This window comes from Sciurus carolinensis, chromosome 3 (assembly GCF_902686445.1).
Source record: "Sciurus carolinensis chromosome 3, mSciCar1.2, whole genome shotgun sequence".
In the NCBI taxonomy this organism is placed as follows: domain Eukaryota; kingdom Metazoa; phylum Chordata; class Mammalia; order Rodentia; family Sciuridae; genus Sciurus; species Sciurus carolinensis.
Window position 1 is genome coordinate 44,344,795 of NC_062215.1, and position 13,510 is coordinate 44,358,304.

General features: G+C 38.1%; 1 pseudogene; it reads right to left on the reverse strand.

Annotated features, from left to right (window-relative positions):
* Window positions 1-5,871: 5,871 nt before the first annotated feature.
* LOC124979317 (BTB/POZ domain-containing protein 7-like) lies at window positions 5,872-7,602 on the reverse strand (annotated as a pseudogene).
* Window positions 7,603-13,510: the final 5,908 nt, after the last annotated feature.

Here is a 13,510-nt window from a genome sequence, read left to right on the forward strand (position 1 = left end):
CAGCTGCAGTAGCCACTGCACCTTTGGAGGCACTGGCCTGGAGGAGGCAGAACACCTGTGAGAGCAGTTCCTGGTTCTGGTGCCTCTTTTTTGTTCCCTGGACCTGAGAGGCCTGGTGTACTGCTTCCTCAACTTCCTCCCTCTGCCACTCTGCTTCTGCTCTTTCATGTTTCTTCCTGGCTTAGACCTTTACCTCTGCCAGGAATGAGGCTATTTTTCAATCTGGCTAAGTCTGCTTCTCATTTTTAGGTCCAGCTCAGTGGTTTCAAAAGTAATAATGCCATTCCTGAATTTTCCAGACAAAAGTAACGATCCTCTACTCAGTTAAAAAAACAAGAATGCATCTGGTCTTGAAAACAACTTGGGCCTATTACTCAGTCCAGTCAGGAAAAACACCCTGGACAACAGTGGCGTCATCTTAGCAGGGGATTTGGAAAGATTTCCCTAATAGGATTTGGGATTGCGTTAACAAGTTTTGGGGAGAGTTCAAGGAAGAAGTGTTTTCTTCTAGAGCACATGCTGTCAGGAAGCAGAGAATTCTTAGGGTGATCTTCTTACATCTTGTCTAGAAGAGAGGGGAATGAAATGAGGTGAATGCGGGTTGGGAGATAAATAACAGTTAGCCAGGTTAGGGGATGTTGGTGACTTCTTTGAAAAAAATATATATCTAGGTTTTAACTATGTCAGATCTTATTAGAGAATAGGGTTTTTTTTTTTTTTTGTATATTTGTTTTGTTTTTTATTCTTTTCCTGGTCACTTGTGCTTTCACACTGATCTGGTTGGCTATTGCTGCTCTGTGAAACTGGTTATGTTCCACAGAGACAGCATGGCCTGTCTCTGTGAGTGCCAGCTTGGGGTCTAAATCCAGTATGAGTCGTGTCCTTATAAGAGTAGATGGAATGCACAGACCCAAGTTCCTGTGAGTAAAATGCCCTGTGGTAACTGAGGCAGAGAAGGAAGTGAAGCAGCTACAAGGCAAGAAGCACCAAGCATGGCTGCAACCACAGGAAGCTAGAAGAAGTAAGGAAGGCTTCCCTTAGAGACTCTCCAGGGAGAAAACTTGCTGAAACTTTGATTTCTGACTTAGAGCTTCCAGAACTTCAAGGGAATAAACTTGTTTGTTTTAAGCTGTCCAGTATGTGGCCCTTCATTTAGGCAGCCCTAAAAAGAATGATACAAACACCTACTATATGTTAGGTCCTGGTGACAATAGTGGAGAAGGTCTAAGATCCTTGTCCTTAAGAGCTCAGTTTAATGGGAGAGACAGACTTGCCCTTCCCTCTCCTTGCTATGAAGAGAGCCCTTTTCCCCAGACACTGCCTGGTGAGGCTTCCCTTATCTTGGCATTGAAGGCCCCTACTCACCACCCTGCCAGCCTCTCTGCTTTCATATCCCTTCTCCCCATTTTCAGGTACAGCTTCAGAAACATTGAACTCTTTTTGGGTCACTGGACGGGCCACACTGCTCAGTGCCCTCCCTGATAGGCAACAGCAAAGTTCCCCATCCATCTCCCCTCTAGGCTGCAAGAACTAGATGTTATGGGTTGAAAGAAATATTTTTTTCATTGCTAGTGATCAAACCTAGGGCATTACACATGCTAGGCAAGTACTCTACCACTAAGCCATATTCCCAACCCCTCACCACTATAGATTTTTAAAATCACTCTATTGCTCAGCCAAGTGCCTGGCAGAAGTGCCTAAAGACACTGAAGAAAATGAGGTTAAATAAATGTAAGCTGGACACGGTGACCCACACCTATAGTGCCAGCTACTTGGTAGGCTGAGGTAAGAGGACCCCTTGAGTCCATGAGTTGGAGACTAGGCTGGGTAATATAGTGACACACTGGGTCAAAACCAAAACCAAACAAAACAAATCCAAGCCAGGTATGGTTGTGTGCACCTGTAATCCAAGCTTCTAAGGAAGCTGAAGCAGGAGGATCTGAAGTTCAAGGCTACTCTGGGCAACATAGTGAGACTGTCTCAAAACTCAAACACAACAACACAAAATCTGAAATGAGCACAAGAGATCTTTTTGAGGCCATGAAATGTTCTTAAATTGAATAGTGTGTTACAAAATTCTGCAAACTTACTAAAAATCACTGAATTCTATACATGATAACAGGCAAATTTTGTGATATGTAAATTATGGCATGCAAAATTGTTTTCTGAAATATTCAAACCTACTTGAATGGCTAAAAGGTGAAAAATACAAAGTGCAGCCAGAATGCAGTTGCACCACCATTGGGAGTGTTAATGGGCTCAGTTGAAATATCTTCTAATGGGAAAGAAATATATATATAGCCTTAATTCCACTCAGTTATATGTCCCATGTGCTTATTAGGTGTTTGTCACTGTGACCAAAATACCTGACAGGAACAAATTAGAGAAGGAATAGTGTATTTTGGTTCATGGTGTCAAAAGTTCGGTCCACTGTCAACTCCCTTGCTATGGGCCTAAGCTGAGGCACAGCATCACGGTGGAAGGTCATGACAGAGGACAGCTGTTCAGCTCATGATGCCTAGAAGCAGAGAGAGAGGGAAGAAGGGGCACACTTCCAGGGTTGCCTCCAGTGACTTACCTCCTCTAGTCACTCCCCACCTGCCTATAGGTACCACCCAGTGAGTTTATCAAATTAATCAGTTAGGTTACAGCAGGAGGATCACAAGTTCCAGGACAGCCTGGGAAACTTAGGAAGATACTGTCACAAATAAAGAAAAAAAAAAAAAAAAAAAAGAAAAAGAAAAGGACTGGGGATGTAGCTCAGTGGTAAAGCATCCCTGGTTTCAATCCCAATAACACACACATGCACAAAACCATGTCGTAGAGTTATAATTTGTACATCATAAAATGTGATCATTTTACATTGCACACTGCCAAGCTTTATGAGACTCTAGAACTTTTATGTGCTTGTGAAAAGTTCTCTCCCTCATTTTCACAGGTCCCAGGCAACCACTGATCTGCTTTCTGTCACTATAGATTGATTTTCATTTTACCTTTCCTAGAATCTCATAGAAAGGGTCTCACATAGTGTTTGGGTCTTTCCTGTTTTCTTTCACTCACACAATTTTTTTTGAATGCTGGGGATAAAACCCAGGGCCTTGAGTTTGCTAGACAAGCACCCTACCACTGAACTATACCCACAATCAAGCTCTCACACAATGGTTTACATTAGCATACACAAGCAGGATTCCATTTTATGAATACATCAACATTTGTTTATTCATTTCTGGACCAAGGGATATTTTAAATGTTAAAAACAATCCAAGGGACATTTGGGCTGTTTCCGATTTTGGAGCTTATGTTTAATGCTGCTGTGAATATTCACATGCAAGCTGCATGCTGAACATTAGTTTTCATTTCTCTTGGATAAGTACTTAAAAGAAGGAGTGCTGGGGTTAAGGAAAGTGCATTATGATTTTATAGGAAAGTAAGACACTGCTTTCCAAAGCACTGAACCACTGTAGGTCCCCACTGGCAGTGTATGAAGATTCCCTCCACATCCTCACCTTTGTGTCAGTCAGCTTTCTGTCTCTGTCATAAAACACCTGAGACAAAAAGATAACTGAGCTCTAACTTTAAAGGAGGAAAGGTCTGTTGTGGTTCATGGTTTCAGAGGTTTCAGTGCATGGTTGCGTGGCCCTGTTGCTTTGGCCTGTGGCAGCACCGCACAGCAGAGTGGGAGCCCATGGTCAGGAAGCTGTTCACCTCATGGCAGCCAGGAACCAAAGTGAAATACAGGAAGGGGCTGGTTTCCCAATATCCAGTTTTAGTGCTCACTCCTGATAACATAGCTTCCTCCCACTAGACCTCATGCACTAAAGGTTCCACTACCTCCTAATAGCACCACAGATTGGGGACCAAGGCTTTGACACATGGGCCTTTGGGGAATGTTTCTGATCCAAACTATACCAGTCTTTTTTTTAGCCATTCTGTTGGTAAACAGTGTGTCATTGTGTTTTAAATTTACATTTTTCTGAACGCTTACTGACACTGAGCATCTTTCTATGTCTTTTTTTTTCTTCTTGGTTTTGGGCATTGAACTGAGGGGCACTTAGCCACTAAACCCTAACCCCACCTGCTTTTTAAAAAAATATTTAAAAAATTGTCAATAGATCTTTATTTATTTATATGCAGTACTGAGAATTGAACCCAGTGCCTCACACATGCTAGGCAACTGCTCTACCAGTGAGCCACAACCCCAGCCCCAGCCCTGTTTTTATTTTATTTAGACAGGGTCTCACTAAGTTGCTAAGGTCCTTGCTAAGTTGCTGAGGTTGACCTTGAACTTGCCATTCTCCTGCCTCAGTCTCCTGAGCCACTGGAATTATAGATATGCATCATTGCACCTGGCTCTCATTCAAAACTTCTGATAAATTTGATTTTATAGAACAAAGAGCTGCTAGTTTTTTTTCTGAAAACATTTTTCTTGTCTTTTTACCATAATGATTCTTATTTTAAAAGAGTAAGAATGTATTTTAATAACGTTTTGATTGTGGCAGAGTAAACTATTCTATTACTAAAAAGATAATGGCAAAATGAAAAATTAAAGATTATTTACATAAAAGAAATCTTGGCATTTTTGTACTCAGGTTTATCAATGCCTTCTGTGCAACTTTTCCCATCTTATGGCTGGCATTCTTATTTAACTGGGACTTTTCTTTTTTAATTTCTCAAAGTCCCATTGATTGATTCATATGTATTCCTTTTGTTCTTTCTTTTTCTTTTCTTTTTTTGTGGTTCTGGGAATGAAACCAAGGGGTCTTGAACATACTAGGGGGTCTTTCTGCCACTGAGTTCCATTCCAATTCTGCATTATTTTTGAATTATCAAAATGTTCTTAAGCTTTCCTTACTTAAATTCATGACTTTTACCTACATCATCAACGTTGTCTTCTAACTGGCAACTTCTAGTGTTCTTTCAGTTAACAAGCTTTAGCTAAAGTAAATTTCTGCAGTAACCTTGGGCTATATTCCTTATTTCCTTTTCATATATGGTTATAGAAAGAAAGCTAAATGCACGTTCTCTCTTTGCATAGGTTAATAAACCCCTTTCACTCTCCCATAAAAAGCACCCCCACCCCCGCAGTACTGGGGATTCAACCTCGGGCACTCTACCATTGAGCTACAACCCCAGCCTTTTATTACAATTTTTAGACAGAGTTTCACTGAGTTGCCCAGGCTGTTCTAAGCCTGCAATCCTGCCTGAGCCTTCTGAAATGCTGCGATACAGCTATGCACCACTGTGCCCAGCACTGAGGTTCTCTTTCCATCTCTGAAAAGTTAGGATTCTAACATCTACCAACAAACACATACTTTTTTCTTTTGGTGCTGTGGATCAAATGTAGAGTACCCAGCATGCTAAAGCACATGCTCTACCACCAAGTGACACCCTGAGCCTCAATAATACTTCTTGTAATTTAACTTTCATGTTTTCATTTGCTTATAACACAAAAAATGCTCTAATTTAATTTTCTTTAGTTTAAAATAACTGAAAAAGGTAAGTGAATTCAGTATTGCGTTTTACATGCTATAGGCTGTTGGCAGATGTACAAATTAAGCCTAAAAATAAGATACCAAATAGTTTACATTTAAAACAGAAGCCTCACTTAACTGAGTCAAATAAATTTATATCCAAATGCTGTTGTCTTCATTTAGTAATGAACTTCTAATCCAAACATTGAAGGATCAAGAAGGCAACAAACAGGTGCGTAATTATACATTCCCACACCTATCATCTTACATTAGGAAAGAGTGAGCCTGAAATTGCATCTAATGCTCTCAGTCACTATTATGGAATGCTTGATTTTAACATTAAATGAAGAGCCACATTAACACTAACCCTTCATCTGTCACAGATGTCGAAACTGTAGGCTCAAAACTGACCCTGAACATATCAAACATTGAAAGACATTGTCACAGAAAGACATTGGTTGTGTGTAACAATTGGAAGATAAAAATTAAAAGTCAGGATTTCTTACCTTGTGCAAGCGTTCCAAGAATAGTGCTTTGTGGTAAAGTTCCACGGCTTCTTCCGCCCTGGTCATGTTTGGCTTCCCTGTGATGAAAGCCTGAACCTCACTTAGACTCCCCACAGAGGGCTACGGTGCAAAATGGAGAGGTGCACCACATCAGTGTACATACAGTGTGCTATCACTTTAGCCTTTTTTTTTTTTTTTTGGTGAAATGGACTCATTTAATATAATTCTTGTGGGAATCCTCAAAGTTTGGACTGTGATTTCTTCTTCAGTCTGTATCCTCCTTTGTAATGAATTTCAAAAAAAAAAAAAAAAAAGGCGGGGGGGAACTGTGCAGAAATAATAGCCTTGTGGGGTTTGAGCTCTTCCTCTAAACAGTTCTGCTTTCCTCCAAAAGCTTCAACCAGCTCAGAGTCTGAAGAAAACTAGGGATGACAGCACAATAACACATGTAATCAAAAAGTCCACGTGTATCTACATCAAGGGAATTAGGTGTTCCAAACTCTTCACAAAGCTGACGGAGGATATTGACATTATGAAACCTGAGTCCTCCATTCCAAACTCACCTATAAAGGTAGTGTAACAAAGCAGAAAACATGGGCATATCAATACCAGCTGTATTGATGTCCATTATTATCTCTGCCCCATACTTTGGTGAGGAAGAAATCAGTGTTTTAAAAATGAACACCTTGTTGTCAAAATGGCACAATGAACAGGAAAGCAAGTTTCTTGAAATATTAAGTCTACATCAGTACAATAACTGTGTTTATAATGATCAGCTATATCTTTCCGCAATGTCTGGGCTTGTGGTCTAGCCAAACTGGCTTGTAGAGAAAGCTCCTTTAAGGCTGAAGTTCCCTCATATTCCTCCACTAATGTATTGCCATCTCTAACACCCCATCTAGAGAGGAGTTCTCACATCTGCTCGGTGTGATCGACAGACCTATTAGATTTTCAATGCTTCATAAACTTCTTTTTGAGGGTGACAAGGTCAGAGATTCTCTTTTATTTATTTATTTATTTATTTATTTATTTATGTCTCATGGTTTCTCATGGTGTGCCAAGGCTGTACAATTTTGATTCATAACCATAACCTTGTTGAGAATATTTTAATAGTTTTAAAAATGACTATGATTCTCTGGTACTCAAAGGCTGATATCATGGAGCTTAATTATGAATGTTTAAGAAATGAAACATAGGTAGATTTGTATATAATTGTGAAATGCTTCTTTTTCTTAACTATACTAGGCTGCATTTGGATAGGCAAAGTAAATGGACCAGGACACATAAATGGAGATTGCTAGTTTTCCCAGGTAACTAACTGGCAATTTTGGTTAAAGCACCTGAAGAAAATGTCAATTGTTATGAGCAGATTATTTATGATAAAACTCATATGAATCAGATTTTTGTTCAGAGGGAATCTAAATGCTGTAGAATTATGATCTACAATAACTTTCCCATAGCTCAATTCTCTTTTCATCCACAAAGACAAAACACAGTTCTTATAGTTGCAAAAGAAAATCCAGTTAGCAAAACTGAAATTTACCTCTAAAAGTCTGGTGGGCCTGTGAGTTTCACGCTACCCTCGGGGAACATGAATGAGGACAGTTAGATGCATTAGCACCCATTTTCTTCAGTCACTCAGGCATTCCATCTGCTGGTTCTTCAGAGTATAATCCCAGTGGCCTTTATGAACTTTCAACCCTGGATCCAGCAGCTTCTTATCATCCATTTCTTGATACAAAACAAAAGTAATTTTATTTATTTTTTTCAAATGTATCTCAAGTCACACAGAAAAAAGGCAAATTTACTGAAAACTGCTTTCATTGCAAATAATGATATGCTGTCAAGTTCACACATAAAATTTTCAGAAAATGTAAAGGAACCATTAAAATCAAATTATGACTGTGCTAGCTGCAATTTTGAACCATAAAATGTACCAGTTATGAACTTTCTAAGAGAGCAAAAAAGAAATGCCTGAAACTAATTTAAATTATAGTTTTAGGAAGAGTATTTTAAAACACAGAGAAAAGTATTTTTCAATTTTTATAAAAATTCTTAGGGACAATCTCCAGTCATCATAATCTAACATTCTAAGAAATTTACAAAATACTTAAGAGGTCAATACCAGTACTAGACATACAAAGAATGGATAATTAAATGACTGGTTTATTGTTTTTCTACTTTAAGATAAAATTGCTTAAACTGATCTTTCCTCTGAGTAATTGGGCATTTTACTGAAAGTGGGGAAGTAAAGGTAGACAAAGCTAAATACCTTTAGGCTACTTCTTCCACAGTGATTTTGAGAGATGTTATAAATGGAGTGACATTCAAGGAAAAAACAAAAATTTTTACGTATATACTCCCCAAAACTTGAAATAAAAATACTACTATTATCTGATATTGTGACTTAGCATGGATAAGGCACAAAAAAGATAATCTTAGCGATTACAGATTGAATTCTGAAACAGAGAGTCTTAACTCTCAGAGCTGCTAGCAAGAGATACCTGCTTAAAGAAACTCTTAAGAGAGAACACAGAGTTCAAGAGAATAGTCATAAATCTTTATAGCATCTGGATATATAAAATTTATCTGACTCAAAGGGATAATGGTTTAAGAAGAGTAAATACAACTTAAAACCTATTTTTGGAACCATTAGGAAAATCAATCAGCAGGCAGCTAACTCAGTCTCAAAATGAAAACAAAATATTTTAACAAGTTGTAAACACATACACACAAATAATCACAGAAAACCTGCTGGAAAACAGAAGTGTGTCCAGATTATTGAAATGTACTGTTATCTCCATTATTGATATAGCATAACCTTAAGAATACATATTTAAACTGGGCAAGATGGCGTATCACTGCAATCCCAGCAACTCGGGAGGCTGAGGCAGGAGAATTTTAAGCTTGAGGCAAGCCTCAGACACTTAGGGAGATCCTGTCTCAAGAGCCAAAAAAATTTTTTAAAGGGCTGGGGGTGTCACTCAGTGGTATAGTGCCCCTGGGGTTAAATCTGAGTATGGGAGTAGGGGAGATTCACATTTTAAAAAATCACTAGTAACATTTGTTTTCTCTTATGATATACACGCACACAGATATGTGTGTGTGTGTGTGTACACTTGTATATATATGAAATAATACGTATAAACTTATAACCTAAGCATGTAGACATCTACTTATAGTAGTCAGGATGAGACCAGCACACTTCCTAGTAACTAGATGTTGACAATGTAAATAAAGTACCAGTATGGCAATTACTCCAGCTAAATCGTTCATGAACAAATTTCCTGTTGAAACTTAACTGCCTAAAATTTGCTTCAGTGCATACTACAGAAAATTGGAAAGGCTATGGGCAGAGACATAACAATACATTTCAAAAGAACTATGTGGCAAGGAAGCTAAAGAATTCAATATACTATTTTCCATATTAAACAATATAAGACCAACAGACACCCTGTAGGGTTGAAGATGCAGCTCTGTGGTAAGGTACTTGCTTTCCTGGCATTCGCAAGGTTCTGGGTTTGATCCCCAGCACTACACATAAATAAATTGATTCTTCCAGCAAGGTCTACTTGAAAATAGGTGATTTTGAAAAAGCATGATGGTGAGTGTCACTCACAGCTTTCTATCCCTGAATACTAGAAATGTAGAAAAAGTTGCTGCCTTTTTTTGGGGGGAGGGGGTAATTAATTTTGTATGTTGTCAATTTTTCAAAATAGGAATTGAAATTATCAATTTCAGTTCAAACTTAAACTCCAACTCTGATAAATCCTAGTTTTCAAGTTGAACCCCAAGGAAGACTCAAGATTCGAGCAAGGCATGGTGATGCATGCCTGTAATCCCAGCAACTCAGGAGGTTGAGGTAGGAGGATCACAAGTTCAAAGCCAGTCTTAGCAATTTAGCGAGGCCCTAAGTCAGTTAGCAAGACTGTGTATCAAAATAAAATATAAAAAAGGGCTGGGAGTGTGGCTCTGTGGTTAAGTGTCCCTGGGTTCAAACTGTATCCTCAAGTTCCAAATCCTGGGTGTAACCCTGACTGTGCAGTTCCAGTTCCAAATCCATGTTTCTTCTCAAAATTCCCTGGGAATAATTTCATTGCTTCTCAGGTAACCCCAAATCCACTGCAAATGGTGCACAATGTTATTTATTTCTTAATCTAATCAGATGCCTTTAGATGGTAGAAATGAGAATTAACAACAGTCTCATCTCTCTACGGGTTATGTTCTTTCCAGGCAAGTCTGGTTTGTTTCCTACAGACAGCAGAATGAAATCTAGTCGTTGTATGATATAACAGGAAAGGGAAAAAGGAAAGTAAAGCAAAACAGAAGGAAAGAAAGAAAAGGAAAGGGAGGGCTTACAGGACAAGAGAGGCTCAAAGGATGCAAATGGCTCCAGAAGTTTGATAAATCCTTTTCCACAACCACCATTCTTGGGAGCTCCCTTTGTTAATCCTATGCATGACCAAATCCCAGTCAGATAATGTGACTGTCTTAAAAAATGCTTCAGTGATTGCAGCAAAGCCAACTGAAAAATCATGTTGAATGCAACAGCAAGAAAAAACAACCCTATGAGAAACTGAAACACACAAGTACCCCAACTCCTTTACACCTCCCCATTCACCAAGACACAAAACTAAACAAAACCTGGGTCAGTATTTTTCAAAGAGTTTCGCAAACTCTGAAAAAAGCAGTGTTAAAACCAGATAAGGGGCTAGGGAGATAGCTCAGCTGGTAGAGTGCTTGCCTCACAAGCACAAGGCCCTGAGTTCGATCCCCAGAGCGGCAAAACAAAACAAAACAATACAAACAAAAAAACCAGATAGGGTTCTTCATCTCAAGAAGTTTTAGCACCTTGAAAGTGCTAAGTGCACTGTGAAGAGGAAGTATTTAGCATGACCTACAGGAAGGAATCCTGTTCCTCTACTGGATTCCAAGGAAAAAACTTATATAAAACACTTTGGAAAAATTGCATATCTCTGCCATAAAAACACTTTGTACAGCTTTACATAGGAGAGAGAACAGTGGAAATTAAGGTATCAGAATGAGTTCTCTGTCACTGATTTATCATATATGTGAAAGAAGTCACTTAATTTTGATGGACCTCAGTGTTCCCATCTATGAAATAGGGAAGCTGAAGTCTTGAGGTAAAGAACCCAATCTGGCTTTAACACAATTCATGGATTTAAATCTACATATTTGATGTATTCTAATCCGTTATAGTTATCCTTATTAAAGCTCAAATTGTCTCATTTTGAACAGTAGACGTTTTTCAAATTGGCTCCTGGGACCTTATGACAGAACCCTACTCACCTCTGATATCTTCTTTACTTTCTGGGATTATATATTATTCCAGGAATATCTTGTATTTTTCTTGCCTTAGACTTGGATCAGTCATTTTTTAAAGAAGACCTAATTCCTTTAAGTGTGAAGTGGTATTTGGAAGCCCCAGTCTGGGTGCGAGGGATGCTCATGGCCTTTTTGGCTCATACAATTAAGAAAATCACAAACACACAAATGTATTTACACATGTACGTAGACACATATATGTCATGAGTGTATACTAATGCTCTGGATTCAAATTCAGGTTCACAGGACTATTATTTACTTGTATTGATCTTATATGTTTCTCCTTTTTCACAAGGCAAAACCCTCTGTTCTTAATGCTGCCTATAAATTTCTCATTTACTTTATTTCAGAATACACAAACAAGTTTAAGGAGAAAAGTAACAACGCTACCATCAACAAAGTGATAAATTAAAATTCTTATTAAGCAATCCTTCTTAACCTTGGGATATGACCCATTTGGGATATTCTACAAATAATGTGTATGTAAGTCGCTTGGACTAGTTACTCTCTGATTATATATATAACCAACCAGAACACTTTGACTTTAGTTATTGCATTTTCAAGTTAACTTTATTACATAGTTATATAAAATATTTAAGTAGGTTTTAAGTAAAATAAAAAAATTTCCAAAGAAGACTAGCTGCTATCCCTGTCTACACTAGTTTCTCCTGATCCCATAGGCAACTTTTCTATATTTTCATAAGATGCTCCAAATCTTTGTTTTGGGGTTACTATCCATTTGTTTCCTACTATGAGCAATAGTGAAATTAGCTAGTAAATTCTTCCTCTTGTCTTTCAACCCCAGTATCTGAAGTAGTATGTTTTTTTCTAGTTAATGCTTATAGGTAATTAGTGTGCATAGTCTACAGTTCACATATTCTCCCCAGTTTTGAGAGTTAAAATAACTCACAAAACTATACATTGATTACACAATACACTATTTCAATCTTAATTGTATCAATAAAATATGTATTTAATAGTTATTACTAGTTTAAAGTACTAAAGACTGGTATACATATAGCTCTCTGCTTCCTGATTGTCATATCCTGAGAGCTGCTTTCCTCCTTCACATCTTTCTGACATGATGTTCTGCCTCACCTTGAGCCCACAGCAATGGAGCCAGTCACCTATGGACTGATACTTCTGAAACCAGCAGTTTTATAATTATCCTGGTCAGCAGGAAGAAGAAAAACTTGGGGAAGGCACACCTGCATCTTTACTGCCTCTATAAAGGAGAGATTTACATAATTTCTACTCAGGTTTCTCTATGAGAACCAGCCATCCAGCACAGGGGCTGGGAAATGTCATGCTTAGTTGAGCAGCACTCCCAAGTGATAATTCCACTGTGGAAGGGGAGCACACATGTTGGTGGACAGGTAGCTATCTTCCAAAATAATGACTTCTTATTAAAAACTTCCAATGATTCCAAATTGAAATTGGTTGTTTCATCCTCACTACTGAAAGCACACTATTATTGTTATGCCGAGTATCATCTGTTTGGAGTATAGTACAAGATGTGGAGTAGTGTCAACTGCATGCAGGCAGACTGGTTTGATTTGGGGCCCCACAAGTTGGTTATGGGCCCTAGGGTGCATTCTTTTGTCTTTCAAAACCTCTGGATTGATGTTGCTGCATCTGTATTATGAAGATAATGTTGATATGTACACCCTAGGATTTTTCTAAAAATTAAACCATAGCAGGCATTTAAAACTATCAGCCAGTTCAACATACAGAAATCAATAAATGTAATACATCACATCAATGAACTTAAAGACAAGAATTATATGATTACTTCTATAGAAGCAAAAAAAGCATTTGACAAAATACAGTACCTCTTCATGTTCAAAATACTAAGAAAACTAGGAATAGTAGGAAAATACCTCAACATTGTAAAGGCTATCTATGGTAAGCCCAAAACCAACATCATTCTAAATGGAGAAAAATTGAAAACATTCCTTCTAAAAACTGGAACAAGACAGAGATGCCTTCTTTCACCATTTCTATTCAACACAGTCCTTGAAACCATAGCAATTAGTCAGACAAACCAAATTTAAAGGAATCCAAGTAGGAAAAGAAGAACTCAAACTATCTTTGGCAAACTATTTGCCAAAGACATGATTTCACATTGAGAAGATCCAAAAATTATACCAGAAAACCTCTAGAACTAGTAAATGAATTCAGCAAAGT